General features: G+C 42.0%; 1 protein-coding gene and 1 long non-coding RNA gene across 2 annotated transcripts in view; both read right to left on the minus strand.

The window, feature by feature from the left end:
* mmd (disintegrin and metalloproteinase domain-containing protein mind-meld) overlaps nucleotides 1–14,699 on the minus strand; it is a 557,313-nt gene that overhangs the window by 39,496 nt on the left and 503,118 nt on the right. The window lies entirely within an intron of this gene.
* LOC117184635 (uncharacterized) lies at nucleotides 2,102–2,967 on the minus strand. Its single transcript, XR_004470043.1, has 2 exons — nucleotides 2,674–2,967; nucleotides 2,102–2,615 (listed from the first exon to the last, which is right to left on the minus strand). It is a non-coding gene; the product is annotated as an uncharacterized lncRNA (long non-coding RNA).

Genomic DNA, 14,699 nt, shown 5'->3' on the forward strand with positions numbered 1-14,699 from the left:
TAGTAAAGAATGGATCTCGGATTTGGACTCAGCGACCTCAAAAACATAAGGCACACATAGTCAGACCACCAGATCATAATGTTTTGTTCAAGTATGTGGCAAAATTTTCTCCAGTACGTCATTGGCGATTTTGGAATCTGTACCTTAGTTTTCCTTTGGACATGGCTGCCCCGAATGCCACGATCGCTGTTAACTTATTTTTTTTACGGTTGATTATGGTGCAGTTAACGCAGTTTTAAATATATTTATACTTTGTACTCCAATAGCCCGATTCCACAAATAGCATGAGCATGTTTCTATTGACGTGACTCAGATCTGAGAATTCAAAGACTCATGAAAGTGATACACGGGAAACCTCGTAGATGAGAATATCAGGATAAAAAGACTGCGAATTTATGTTTATAAAAAGTAAATATGTATAAGTTAACCACCGACGCTGGGCGTATGCTGACCTAGCATATCAGCGAGGTCCACGACCAGAGTCACAGGTTTGGCGGATGCAGCTGCAGTAATTCAACACCACCCACAAGGCGAAGTCAGCGGTTCCCACGGGTGCCGAACATCTGCCAGCGACGTTGAAGTTCTTGGAACGACGATGACCGCTCTGCAGTGACGGCAGCGCCGCGGCAGCACTGTCCGCGAAGCCGGCTGCTATCATAGCTTTTAATTTCATTAATAATTAGTCTTAAGTTTGAATCCAAATAAAGCGCAGCGTATCGCTCGCCTCGATCAACTAATTCTCATCCATAATATTCGGTCAGCTACCGCTACCGAGTGTTGATACCACTCAGCTAGCTAACGCTTCTGAGAAATTGTTTACTTAAAATAATCAATAAAGTACCTAATAAAAGCATACTCGTTGTGTTCTGGTGTAATTTAATAATTTATATACGAACTTACTTATTTTCTCTTTCCCGCTTATATGATTTTTTTCCAATATTGATGCCTATTACGTGCGTCTACTCATTCAGCCCTACAGCAGTTGCCACCAATCCCAAAATAAATGCTGTTGTCGCGAGTTTTAATCCTCACATAGTTTCATAGTTTCTATAACTTAAAATTTTATATATTTTTTTATATTTAAATATTTTTAACAAAACATAATCAAACGAGGAGGGACGTTGTGAGTTGCTGCGTACACCGCAACTCTACATTTATACCCGATACTAAGTCAGTCTGGCTCTCCTCTGGCAGACGCCGCTAATATTAAGCGACACGACAAAGAATGTAAGCGACCTTGACCGTTTTGTGTCTAAATTTCGCCACACCCCCTTCCGGCCCGCAAAGGACGAAAATCAATCTCAGAGACTATTAAGCCTAGAGTAACCAAATTTGGTATCCACACTTGGGTCACATCTCCGTCTTTCGAGGTTGCATGGTTCCGATATAATCTATTTAGCCATGGTTCATTTCCAAAACTACTTTATTTAAACAATCCATAATTCTTCATTTAAATTCCTATAAAACCTAACGCTAATAGAACCTAGTCCCTAGTATAAGCCTGCTATTCGGTATCGTCTTACATTTATAGGGTATTACTAGTATCAAGAGTATCATAGGGGCGAGGTAGGGTATAATGTTCTTAAATCTATAAAAATTATTAGTAGTATGTATATATAGATGCATGAAATAGGTTACGTGTTCATCATACGAACAAGGAAACGTCATATGTCATTACGGTAACTTGGTCAGTGCCAAAACCAGACAAAAATCGGGTATATGGAAAGTCGTTTAAAGGCATGAGTAATACGTGTATAAAACCGTGATCATGGTTGAAGACCAACGAATAGTTACCGCACATTCATTCTTTTCAGATTGCTTACTTGTTTTTTTTTTCTCTTATAATCACTTACGAGACGATTAATAACTTTGACTCCCACGCAGAAAGATCTTTCGTTGTGTGTTGGATGAGGTGATTTGATGGGTGGATGAGTATGATGATGTGTGTGATTGTGATGAGTATCTGCATAGATGATGAGATGAATGTGTGGCAACCAAAATCAAAAACTGTAAAAATAATCGGTATTAATACACTACTCATTTGTTCAAGTTCGACTTAGCCCATGGACAGGAATTCCCTTTTTGTTTATACCGGATTTAATTGGCGTTTGCACATTTTTGCCGTATCAAAAGAACATTGTTAAACAGAAAGCGGATAAAAAAACGGGGTTTCGCATATCGGGTCTAATTTCGAAAGAAAGATAGAAAATATAACTAAATCCGATGCGGGTTCGATGCTTCCCGGCTGGAGACCGAGTTCCTACTCGAGGTCTGAAGGTGGCACACGATTGTACCGGGCGCAGGTAACATCAGCTGCTTCCGATGCCAGGGGTCAATGACCGCGGTCCATCTGCGGCGTGAGGTTAGGTACACTCGCACCCTGGATTGCTCGTGGGGTGACTGGTTTATTTGAAGAGTCACTCAGCTCATCCCCATGGGTCGAACTTGTCCAGGCGAAGATTGCAGAGCACACCGATCGGGTTTACTTGAGGCGCAAGTCCATGCCCTCGGCTACCGAACGGTGGTACGGGCACGTGGCCAAGAGGTCTCCGGGAATAACCAATCCGTATCTTCTAGACCAGCGTTTCAATACGTAGATACTAGTGGTGCTAATCCTACACGGAAAGAACAGAACATTTTTCAACGGGTCGCTGCAGCTGGGTGGATAATTACCTCAACAGAATTGCACCACTGTTTCGAAAAATGTTGATACACTGGGGGTGCTCGTTTCCAAATGGTCGAACGGCTGCCCCAGTATTGGCGATATATAACTGGCGCGTCCACTCAAATTCAATGGTCACTTTGAGCCGCACTTGGCACTTGCACTAGGCTTTGACTTTGGGCTTGACCTTGTTTAGAGAACTGGGTCAGCTCAAGCAGACTTCTTTTTTCACTGCCGGTCACTCTGACGGCCACGAGGTAAAAAAGACAGAGGCTGGGACTACTAGGTACAGCAACCCTCGTTGATAATCTCAACCCTCAGCTGATAATCTATGTATGGTTAAAGCTCACAAGCTCTGCAACTGGAATTTTTTTTCTGCCTAGTTTTAGGCTGTAATTTTGGGAGTTAGCCGTTCATAATTCAAATAAAAGGCACGACAAGCGTCGAATATTACAGTTTATGCCCTGTTTCGGTCATATTGGCTTTTTGATGTGGTTTAAAAATCCTGATGACCTAGTAAAGAATGGATCTCGGATTTGGACTCAGCGACCTCAAAAACATAAGGCACACATAGTCAGACCACCAGATCATAATGTTTTGTTCAAGTATGTGGCAAAATTTTCTCCAGTACGTCATTGGCGATTTTGGAATCTGTACCTTAGTTTTCCTTTGGACATGGCTGCCCCGAATGCCACGATCGCTGTTAACTTATTTTTTTTACGGTTGATTATGGTGCAGTTAACGCAGTTTTAAATATATTTATACCTTGTACTCCAATAGCCCGATTCCACAAATAGCATGAGCATGTTTCTATTGACGTGACTCAGATCTGAGAATTCAAAGACTCATGAAAGTGATACACGGGAAACCTCGTAGATGAGAATATCAGGATAAAAAGACTGCGAATTTATGTTTATAAAAAGTAAATATGTATAAGTTAACCACCGACGCTGGGCGTATGCTGACCTAGCATATCAGCGAGGTCCACGACCAGAGTCACAGGTTTGGCGGATGCAGCTGCAGTAATTCAACACCACCCACAAGGCGAAGTCAGCGGTTCCCACGGGTGCCGAACATCTGCCAGCGACGTTGAAGTTCTTGGAACGACGATGACCGCTCTGCAGTGACGGCAGCGCCGCGGCAGCACTGTCCGCGAAGCCGGCTGCTATCATAGCTTTTAATTTCATTAATAATTAGTCTTAAGTTTGAATCCAAATAAAGCGCAGCGTATCGCTCGCCTCGATCAACTAATTCTCATCCATAATATTCGGTCAGCTACCGCTACCGAGTGTTGATACCACTCAGCTAGCTAACGCTTCTGAGAAATTGTTTACTTAAAATAATCAATAAAGTACCTAATAAAAGCATACTCGTTGTGTTCTGGTGTAATTTAATAATTTATATACGAACTTACTTATTTTCTCTTTCCCGCTTATATGATTTTTTTCCAATATTGATGCCTATTACGTGCGTCTACTCATTCAGCCCTACAGCAGTTGCCACCAATCCCAAAATAAATGCTGTTGTCGCGAGTTTTAATCCTCACATAGTTTCATAGTTTCTATAACTTAAAATTTTATATATTTTTTTATATTTAAATATTTTTAACAAAACATAATCAAACGAGGAGGGACGTTGTGAGTTGCTGCGTACACCGCAACTCTACATTTATACCCGATACTAAGTCAGTCTGGCTCTCCTCTGGCAGACGCCGCTAATATTAAGCGACACGACAAAGAATGTAAGCGACCTTGACCGTTTTGTGTCTAAATTTCGCCACACCCCCTTCCGGCCCGCAAAGGACGAAAATCAATCTCAGAGACTATTAAGCCTAGAGTAACCAAATTTGGTATCCACACTCCTTTTAGATCTCACTATAAAACGTATATCTCAAAATTTCGCCCCACCGCCTTCCGCCCCCACAAAGGACGAAAATCTGTTGCATCCACAATATTGCAGATTCGAGAAAACTAAAAACGCAGAATCATAGATAATGATCATATCTATCAGGTTGCTGAATCTGGATCAGATCGGATAATTTGTATAGCCAAAAGGAACAAATCAATTTGCACTGGCTACGCAGCACCCGACGTCACGCTCAGACTGATTTGCTGTCTCTCTCGCACGCACTCTTTGTCGTGTCGTTTAATATTAGCGGCGTCTGCCGGAGGAAAGCCATACTGACTTAGTATCGGGTATAACTGTAGAGTTGCGGTGTCCGCAGCAACTCACAGCGTTCCTCCTCGTTTTGATATTGGTTTATTTTATTTCTAGATGAAATCGAAAAAAAAAATAGCTAGTAATATAAGAAATAATAAAACGAGTCGGAGTTAGAAAATTTGTGGGAAGAAAATTGTATTGCTCTGACGGAGAAAATCAATATTGTGTTTCGAGTTAGTAACAAATGACCAGTCACGCTATGACATTGAATTTCATGGCAATATGAATTTTTCGATGAAGATATATGTACATACATTTTGAACGACTGTATGAACCAGCCACTGAGGAATATATAAGTCGTCGCAAAGTTCGGGTCATAGTTTTGTGGAATACAATAGACAGGAGTGTAATAAGTAAAATGTTTTGCCTGAGTAGGACATAATAATTCGATTGGCATTTGGCAATTATTAATGTCTAGTTGCTTGAGGATTGAGGGATTCATACATACATATGTACATACATACACATGTATATAAGAATATTTCTGATAAAAAAATATTTGATTGGATATATTTCTTAATATCCTCGCATGACACCATTTATACATGATTACATATATATGATTTACAATGCACTTATGTATTTAAGTTTATTAATCGTACATTTCACGTTTATTTTTATAAATGAGTTACACTATGTAATACTAATGTTCCATATCCCTAGAACTAATATTTAACGGTCATGGTTTAATTTTGAATAATCATTACACCTACAAATCTACAAATCTTACCATATAAAAGTAATTAAAATTTCTAGTTAGAGATCTTTATTTTGTTTGTCTGTTGTTGTTCTTTATACTATTGGTTTTTCATTAGAGATTTTTAAACGAGAACTGACAGTATTTGCCCAAAATTTTTCTATCAGTCGGTGTAAGAGGGCCCTAATAGGGAGGCACCATTAAGCGATTGTTGGGCTCGGTGCACGAGTGCATTTTTGTTTCTTTGTCACTAAGACTATTTTTCAAATTCTTGACACGTCTCGCAGAGTCGTATAATTAACTATCTAGCACATTTAAACATTTTTTATATTTACAGCAGCCTGCTCATTATTTTTTCTTGCTCAGACGCTGGCATTACTTGGGCCTGAGGTATACAAAATCCTGTTTTTTTTGTGAAGGTGAATAAGATTATTCTAGGCGTTCAAATGAACGTATGGTTATGTAAGTATGCAATGGTATGTATGCATGCATGTTTGCGTGTAATCCTTTGTGAAGTAAGTTTTCGCTCATAAATAGTAATATTCTTTATTAATTTGTTTTTTATTTTTATGCTTGTTTGTTTTTCTTTCATTAGGTTAACTTGTGTATTAGCATTGCAGTTATGTTTATGTTTACATATATTAATTCACATACGAATACGCTTGTGTAGTTGTGTATTTCAAGTCAAGCATATTTATATGCGATTAAAAATGCCGGTCAAGATCTTCTTATCCCATATAATACCCCCCATGGATACCTGTACGAATGATTATGTCAATGTATGTCGATTAAGATATAAAAAAAGATTTGACCTATCAATGCTTATATTCCGGGTAGCAACCATTCTCGATGACTTGTCCGGATTGACTGTTGTTGCTGCTGCTGGTATCGCCTGATTGATGTTGAAGCTGTTGCTGATGATGGTGCTGCTGATACAACGGTAGTTGGTGAAGCTGAAGCTGTTGTTGACTTGTTGCTACCGTATCGGCCGACTGTAATACGCGTCGAGTACGAAGCTGGATAGCACTTCCACTGCTTTCCGTCTCCGTTGAGGGTGGTGAGGGATAGAAGTCCCTCTGACTTACACTTGTACCATTTGGGACAACTGGCAAACCCAGTATACAGTTGTTGCTGGCTGCCACCGCCGTTGCCGCTGAGGAGGATTGAGGATCGCCGTGGTGATGATGCGGAAGCTGATGGTGGATAGCGTTGCTCGTTGTAGCCCCTGACATTGGTCCTACGCCGTTGTATGGTAGGGAATCCGAAATTGTTGCGGACTGCGGCTGGTCCAATACCACGACGGATACCACATCTTCACTCACCCACCGGGTTAACTGTTGTTGAGCTTGAATAAAGTCATCACTAGAAAATAATAATCGTAACAGGAACAACGCTACATGGTAAGAAAGCAGGGGGCGTTCACGGGAAAAATGGAATAGGATTGGTTCAGGTTGAAAAGATTCGAAAAAGATTCTGGTTTTACCGACCCAATAAAAATTTGTAAATTCTGATTAAACATGTACATCTTCATTCAGAAATATTTTCATTTATACTTGGCTTTTAAAAAGTTACGAAAGAATGTGTACATTTATATCAGTGCTCGGCACTCAGACACTCAAGCGGTGAGCAGTGGGCTTGTGTGTGTAGCAAAAACCCTAACATGCTTACACTGGGAAAAACGATTTGTACTTTCGTGCCGGGGCCTAACAAATTAATTTCGATTTATGGTGAAAGTGGATATGTGTAACGTTCAGAGCGTTTCCGACCCCATAAAGTATATATATTCTCGATGAGCATCAATAGCCGAGTCGATTGAGCCATGTCTGTCTGTCCGTCCCCATGCGCGCCTAGTGCTCAAACACTAAGAGCTAGAGCAACGACTTTTTGTATCAAGACTTCTGCAATATGTCACTGTTACAAGTGTATTTCGAAAATTCTCCCCGCCCCACAAAGGACGAAAATCTGTGGCATCCATAATTTTAAACATACGAGAAAACCAAAAACGCATTATCGTAGAGATTATAACAATTTAATAAGTATAATATATCTTCTAGACGGTAGAATCTGAACCAGATCGTATTATTATTATAGCCAGAATGAAGAAAACAGTTTCATTCACTCTCGCTCTGTCTCTATCTAACACACACGTTTCATATCGAACCTGCACCAGTGTAATTCAAAATTTCGCCTCTGAGCTGCTGACGGCATCCACAGATCTCAGAAACTATTAAAGCTAGGGCAACCAAATGTGTGTATAACACACACTTCTGTTAAATCTAACTGCTACAAGTGAATTTCAATATTTTGCCCACCCCCTTCCGCCCACACAAAGAACGAAAATCTGTGGCAACACAATTTTGAAGATACGGGAAAATTAAAAACGCACAATCATAGAAAATTACCATATGTAACAGATTGCCGAATTTTTATCAGAGCGGATTATTATTATAGCCAAAAGTAACAAATCAATTTTCGGTCTCTACACATACCCGTCGATACGATCAGACTGATTTTCTGTCTCTCTCGCACGCACTCTTTTTCGTTCAGTGGTTGCGCCGTCTGCCGGGAGAGAACTATACTGACTTAGTATCGGGTATAAACATAGAGTTTCGGTCGCAGCATCAACTCACAACGTTCTCCCTCGTTTATACTGTACGTGAGCGACACCGCAGCAGCAGCGACTTTCCAAAACGTTATCTTTGTTAAAAATAAAATTCGAATGGTATTGCTTGATCGCCATGATTCTTCTTACGCTTTCTTAAGTTTTTATACCCGATACTCAAAATGAGTATTGGGGTATATTAGATTTGTGGTAAAAGTAAATGTGTGTAACGTCCAGAAGGAATCGTTTCCGACCCCATAAAGTATATATATTCTTGATCAGCATCAATAGCCGAGTCGATTGAGCCATGTCCGTCTGTCCGTCCGTCCGTCCCTATCAGCGCCAAGTGCTCAAAGACTATAAGAGCTAGAGCAACGACGTTTTATATCCGGACTTCTGTGATATGTCACTGCTACAAGTATATTTGAAAACTTTGCCCCGCCCACTTCCGCCCTCACAAAGGGCGAAAATCTGTGGCATCCACAATTTCAAAGATACAAAAAAACTGAAAACGCAGAATCATAGAAGATGACTATATGTTCTAAAGTGTTAAATCTCAACCAGATCGTATAATTATTATAGCCAGAATCAAGAAAACAATTTCATTCTTTCTCGCTCTGTCTCTCTCTAACAGACAGGTTTCATGGTCGGTTTTGCCACTTTTTTTTACACTTTAGAACATATGGTCATTTTCTACGATTCTGCGTTTTTCAGTTTTCTCGTATCTTTAAAATTGTGGATGCCAGAGATTTTCGCTCTTTGTGGGGGCGGAAGTGGGCGGGGCAAAGCTTTGAAACATTCTTTTAACAGTGACATATCACAGAAATCCAGATTTAAAATGTCGTAGCTCTTATAGTCTTTGAGCACTAGGCGCTAATAGGGACGGACAGACGGACGGACGGACAGACGGACAGACAGACAGGGCTCAATCGACTCGGCTATTGATGCTGATCAAGAATATAAATACTTTATGGGGTCGGAAACGATTCCTTCCGGACGTTACACACATCCATTTTCACAACAAATCTAATATACCCCAATACTCATTTTGAGTATCGGGTATAAAAATGTGCCAGAAGCATTGTAAAAAATGTTTGTGCCTTTTATGGCATCAGTGCACAAGTACAAAGCGGACCAATCAAAATCCCTAATGAGGTTTTTGAGCTTGGCAAACTCGGCTTTACGAAAGTAGCGGACACGTTCAGGTAGCCTACTCGAAAGATTCAATACAGTTGTTCCTATATCTAGCGACACTTCGAAAGAAGGATGGTAGGCGTCTTCAGGTATAGTGGGCGGAGGGGCTCGGGTTAACAACACTAAGGTCGGATCCGATACAAAGCACAGATCAAGCAATCGACCCAAGGAATTTTTCACATGATTGACTTGAGACAGGGACAGGTCAAGCAAGCCGTCAACAAAGTCATGTCGTGACATGGGCACAAAGATATTATACCCGTTTACCGAAGACCAAGCAGTTCCTGGCAAGTTGAAGTCACCAATAACTATCATACGATCTTTATCTGATAGTGAGGAAGAAACAGCGGTTAAAGCGGACAAGTGATGCTCATATCCGAAGAATGTGGAATATACGAGCAAGTAATGTAAATAGTGAAAGCAGGAAGAATCAGTTTTACACACAGTGCTCCGACGTGAAGTTAGAGTCCACTGCAATCAGAACCTCTTCGGCACGTCGAGACGAACGGTCCTTTCTAAAAGTTGTGTACCGACCTGCCAAAACCTCGGAACTAAGAATGTCCGGCTATAACCAGGTTTCAGCAAACACAATAACGTGGGAAGCAAATGCAACACTATCCCGGAAAACCATTCTGATAAGTTACTAAAAGAGAAGTTCGTTTTTTGGAAGGGTTGAGGATGGCACACTGGAATGTTTTGTAAGAGTTATGGGGGGCTTATTCTTCTTCTTAGCCTCAAACTCCTTCAACACCAAATGCTCCGGCCGAAATTTGGCAGAGCAAATGGTGTCAAATTGAGTTGGGGAGATGTTTATCTTAAACGAGGCTATCTCCCTGGCATAAGAGAAGTTAAAATTTTCCACCTTTAAACACACGGCTTTTATTTTGCTTTGAATAAACGCAATTACATCATTAGATGTGAAGTCAGGGGCCAGCCGTGAAACAATAACTTGTCGTTTTGGTGGGACTCCCACCAGTGGTTTAGTCACTACAGGCCTAGTATCTGGGGTGGCAATATCCGGAGGTCCGAAACGTCTTATTACTGGTCGGATCGGGATAGACGGGACAACTAGCGAGCTTGCGGACACCACGGACACGGACGCTGCAGACGTACTTGGCTGCACGTTCTCCGAAACGATGAATTCGTCTACCGTACCTGCATCGCCAGCAGCTGTCGTTGCCCTTGGAGCGGCAAACGAGATAAACTGATGTTTACTTGGAGTGGTTGGAGTCAGTTTTTGGGCGGCGCACGGCTGAGTGGCGGCTGGCACTTGCAGATCCCGCGGAGTGACCATTTTACGCCTCGGAGACTCATTCAGCAGTTGCAGACTGCCAAATTGAGACTCCATGGCTAGGAGCCGATCGTACTGCTTTTTAAAGGCAAAGATCAGCTCCTTAAAGCCCTTCCGCGTCTGCCTCATAAAAGCCACCATATCATTCTCCACCGCACGGCATGCCTCGCAACTGTAATGCAACCCATTATGTTTTGATATGGAATCGCCCACACGGCCCGTTGACCCAGCGCATTTTGCGTGCACTACGCTACGCAGAGCCAGCAGGGGATACTCGGCTGGTCATGGGAGATCTCTTTCCGAAAGGATAATAAATCCATAATAAAAAATTTGAACAAAATTAAAATCAAATAATATTCCAAAACAAATGGCTATCAAACCAGTGTGCCAGACAAACGCTAATAGCAGGAGAGGAGAACAGTTGCAGCAGCAGCTAATGAGAGAGAGAAAGAACAGCTATTGAAGTTGAGGTGATAGCAAGAGAGTAATACAACAACAAAAGCTACAAGACGAGCTACGAAAGCTGTAATGCAATGTAATGCGTACTCACGGCAACAACACAAGCACGACAAGCCGACGCCGAAAAATTAGGAGTTAAATAAATAATGTTTAAGCACAAATCAAAAGGCATGCACTCTCGGAATGGAATAGATTTCCAGATTGTAGGCTGGTTAGGAAGTTAATTAAAGTCTATTTATGAAAACACCGGTTGTTTATGCAAAACAAAGGGAAAATATGCGGAGCGCAAAGCAAAAACGCGACTGATCTACGAAAGAGAACGAACGAATTGGTGTTAGCTCCGTTAACTTAAAGAAACGAATTTGCGGTAACACACATATCCTCGACCGATGCTCGTAGATCGTTGTTGGGATTTAAACAATCCACGTCTTCCTGTATATCCATCAACTTTTCACAAGATTTTTCGATCAGCTCGAGTCTGCATTTAATTTGAAGAGAGTCGAACGAAATAGTTTTTTCCTCAAAGGCCGTTCTCACACGCCTTAGATCGCCCATCACCCTATCGTGTCTTTGCATTGCTGTTGCTAACTTTTGCAGGACTTTTGGACCCCCTCCTTCTTTTGAACCTCCTTCCCTGGTAACAATTTCCTTTTCATTTTCACTCATTCTGGCGCTTTCTCTTAATTCAAGAGGGTCGGAAGGTAATGCACTGGGCTTAGACAATCGTTAACCAAAATACTGTAGGGTATGCAAAAAACTATGAAAGAACACGAAATTTCCACAAAAATCTGTATCGGCTTCAATAGATGTCAACGGCAGCAATGGAAAAGTTGACAATTATCATGCCAATATACACATCAAATGTTTTCCAAAAACTATGTATCGGCATCAAAGGGTTAACGCAGCGAAACAAACACAAATTATGCTGCCAATGCACACAACCAAACGCAGCCAAATTATGCACAATTTGGCGCAACGCTAGCGTTACCGAAGTAAAGGCAGCACCAATAAGCGGTACTTCGCAAAAGAGAATTGAAACCAGCGGCAATGACCGGAGCGTCTGATTAGCAAGTACCGTAAACCCTCATCAATTTGCACTTCTCTTCAATTCACCAATATTCCGCATTAATAAATATTTTATGTTGCTGGCTGTTTACTTTGGTTTATTTTATTACTTTGTGTTTTATTTAATTGGTATTCCAATTCAACGAGGTGCCAAAAATTGAGACCAATGGCCAAATAAAGAAACACAGCGCACAAAATGGTGGCTTGGTTCTAGCCCTCAGTTTTTTTTCGCACTAAATACCTGAGAATTCGGCATAGATTAGCCGAACACTTTCCTTTTCTTTTTTGTTGATTAAAGATGAATCCAATTTGTCGCACAAACACAGCCAGCTAGAGCTCTATTCGCAACAGAACAAAAAAAATCAATGACTTGTGCCGAGACAACGAAGATGCACTGTAGGTCACTGGTTTGTCGTGCGAATTTCCACGAAATTCCGGATGCCGATGTCCCTGCTCGGGCGCCAATGAAAAATTGGAAGAGTTTTTCCAAAATAAACGTTATGATGACTCCGGTACAGCGGGCTCTAGTTGCGGTTTTTTGTACTTTAAATTGTCAGGTAATTAATGCCAAATAAAACAAGTGCTCGACTATAAAGCATTTATTGAACTGGTCGCAGCCAGAGATAGCAATCACTCCCCGACTCCACCGCCGAGCCGATCTTGCATGCGCAGAGAGCGGTACAAGAGCTCGGTGTGCGAGAGCAAAAGCTCTGCTCACAACATCGCACACGCTAAGATGGGGTAATTATGATCGTCTGCTGCAACAATACCTATTGAAGATCCACCAGATTCAGATGCCAACTGCTGAAAAAAAATCGCAAGTCCATCGAGAACAAGTCCGCAGCATGTGAGCAAAGATAGATGCGGAGTTTGAGACCTGATCCGCAGCGATGCTGGAAGCCGATCCAGAGCGTTCAGATGAGGTCCAAGGGATTTATGACGACTGCTAAGCGACTTACGGGAAATGTATTGCAGTCGCCTTCGTCGAGCAGTTGGAAGTTTTCAGTTGGGACTACCACCGTTGCCCACCGTTTAGGCACTTATTCACAGCCATCTACATCTAGATTTAGTTGAGAGGAAAGACTACTCCACCTCAACCAGATAACTAGCATGGCAGCCCATGACCGAATCCACTCACCTCACGAGCGAGGGTTTCGCGGCAATCTTAATCCGTCACCTTCCAGAAACAATCTGATAAATGTATGCCCTCACTGCATTCAAATGACTAAGCATCACTCGCTCCAACTACATTAAGAACTTTATTGCAGCAATGCCAGAGCGCCCACCATCGCTTGTGAAGACCGGCATCACACGCGCCTGCACCTTGGCTATCCAATTTCGAACAAGTCGAATTCCACAATCGTAGAAAATTCGTCCGCGTAGCCCGAGCTAAGTCTACGAGTATTTAACGCACAAAATCCAAGACTTATTTCGCCTCCGGCACCTGGGGACGAATTTCCGCTCCCTCGCTCTGATCGATTCAACCCATATCGTTTTGGATCAGGTCTGGGGCATTCAAGGTCTATCGCATTGGCCCAGTTTCTGAGGAACGAGAATCGTTAAAAAAAATTACCTTCCATGAAAAGTACGACTCCGTGACCCTAGAATACTGACAATACTACAAGAGAATGCCATGCTGTACTCAAGCCTGAGAATACTACCACGAAAGTCCGCGTTTTATTCAATGCATCCAGCCCGTCGAGCAATGGAATGAGCTTAAATGATCTTCTGTATGCTGGTCCGGTCCTCCAATGTGGCTTAACCCTTCAGATCCTGAAGTGGCTTTATTTCCGGTACGTTTTCAATGCGGATATCATCAAAATGGATCGACAGACTTGGGTCCGAAGCACACCCACTTTCAGAGAATATTATTTCGAAACAAGGAGAGATCCGCGATTATGAACTGAAAACAGTTACGACGTAAAATCTTGATTTCCTAAAGCAAGTCACACTATTCGACATTGCATGTATGTAGACGATGACTTGGCCCGAGCAGACTCCCACACAGCAAGGTTGTTCGATCCGGCGCTATGGTTTATCCCATTTATTATAAGAGTTAGGATAGGACAAAGATTTACCAAGCGAAATGTGCCAGACTTGGCAAAGTTTTCTGAAGAGTTACTTCGTTCTCGACCAGATCTGTATTCCAAGATGGATTGGTGACGGATATCCTGCCAAATATGCCGACGGCGTTTACGAACTTCTACCACTGGACAGATACCAGGTCCTCCCCTGGCTGAGGAAGCCCGGGAACCACTGGACTACATTCGTGGCCAACGGAGTAATAAGGATGGCTTAAACTACCGATACCGAGAATTGGTCTCACCTTTCGTCCAAGTATAACCCCGCGGACAGTAGAGGCGTATTCTTAGAGGAGCTAATTGATAACGAATTCTGGTGGTACAGACAGCTTGGTTACAAAATCCCTGCGTACAACGGCCACCACATATCGAGGACTCTCCCGTATGACCCTTGAGCAATGCACTGTAAAGATCCACTTCGCACCGAG

The sequence above is a fragment of the Drosophila pseudoobscura genome, chromosome X, assembly GCF_009870125.1.
Source record: "Drosophila pseudoobscura strain MV-25-SWS-2005 chromosome X, UCI_Dpse_MV25, whole genome shotgun sequence".
NCBI classification, from domain to species: Eukaryota; Metazoa; Arthropoda; class Insecta; order Diptera; family Drosophilidae; genus Drosophila; species Drosophila pseudoobscura.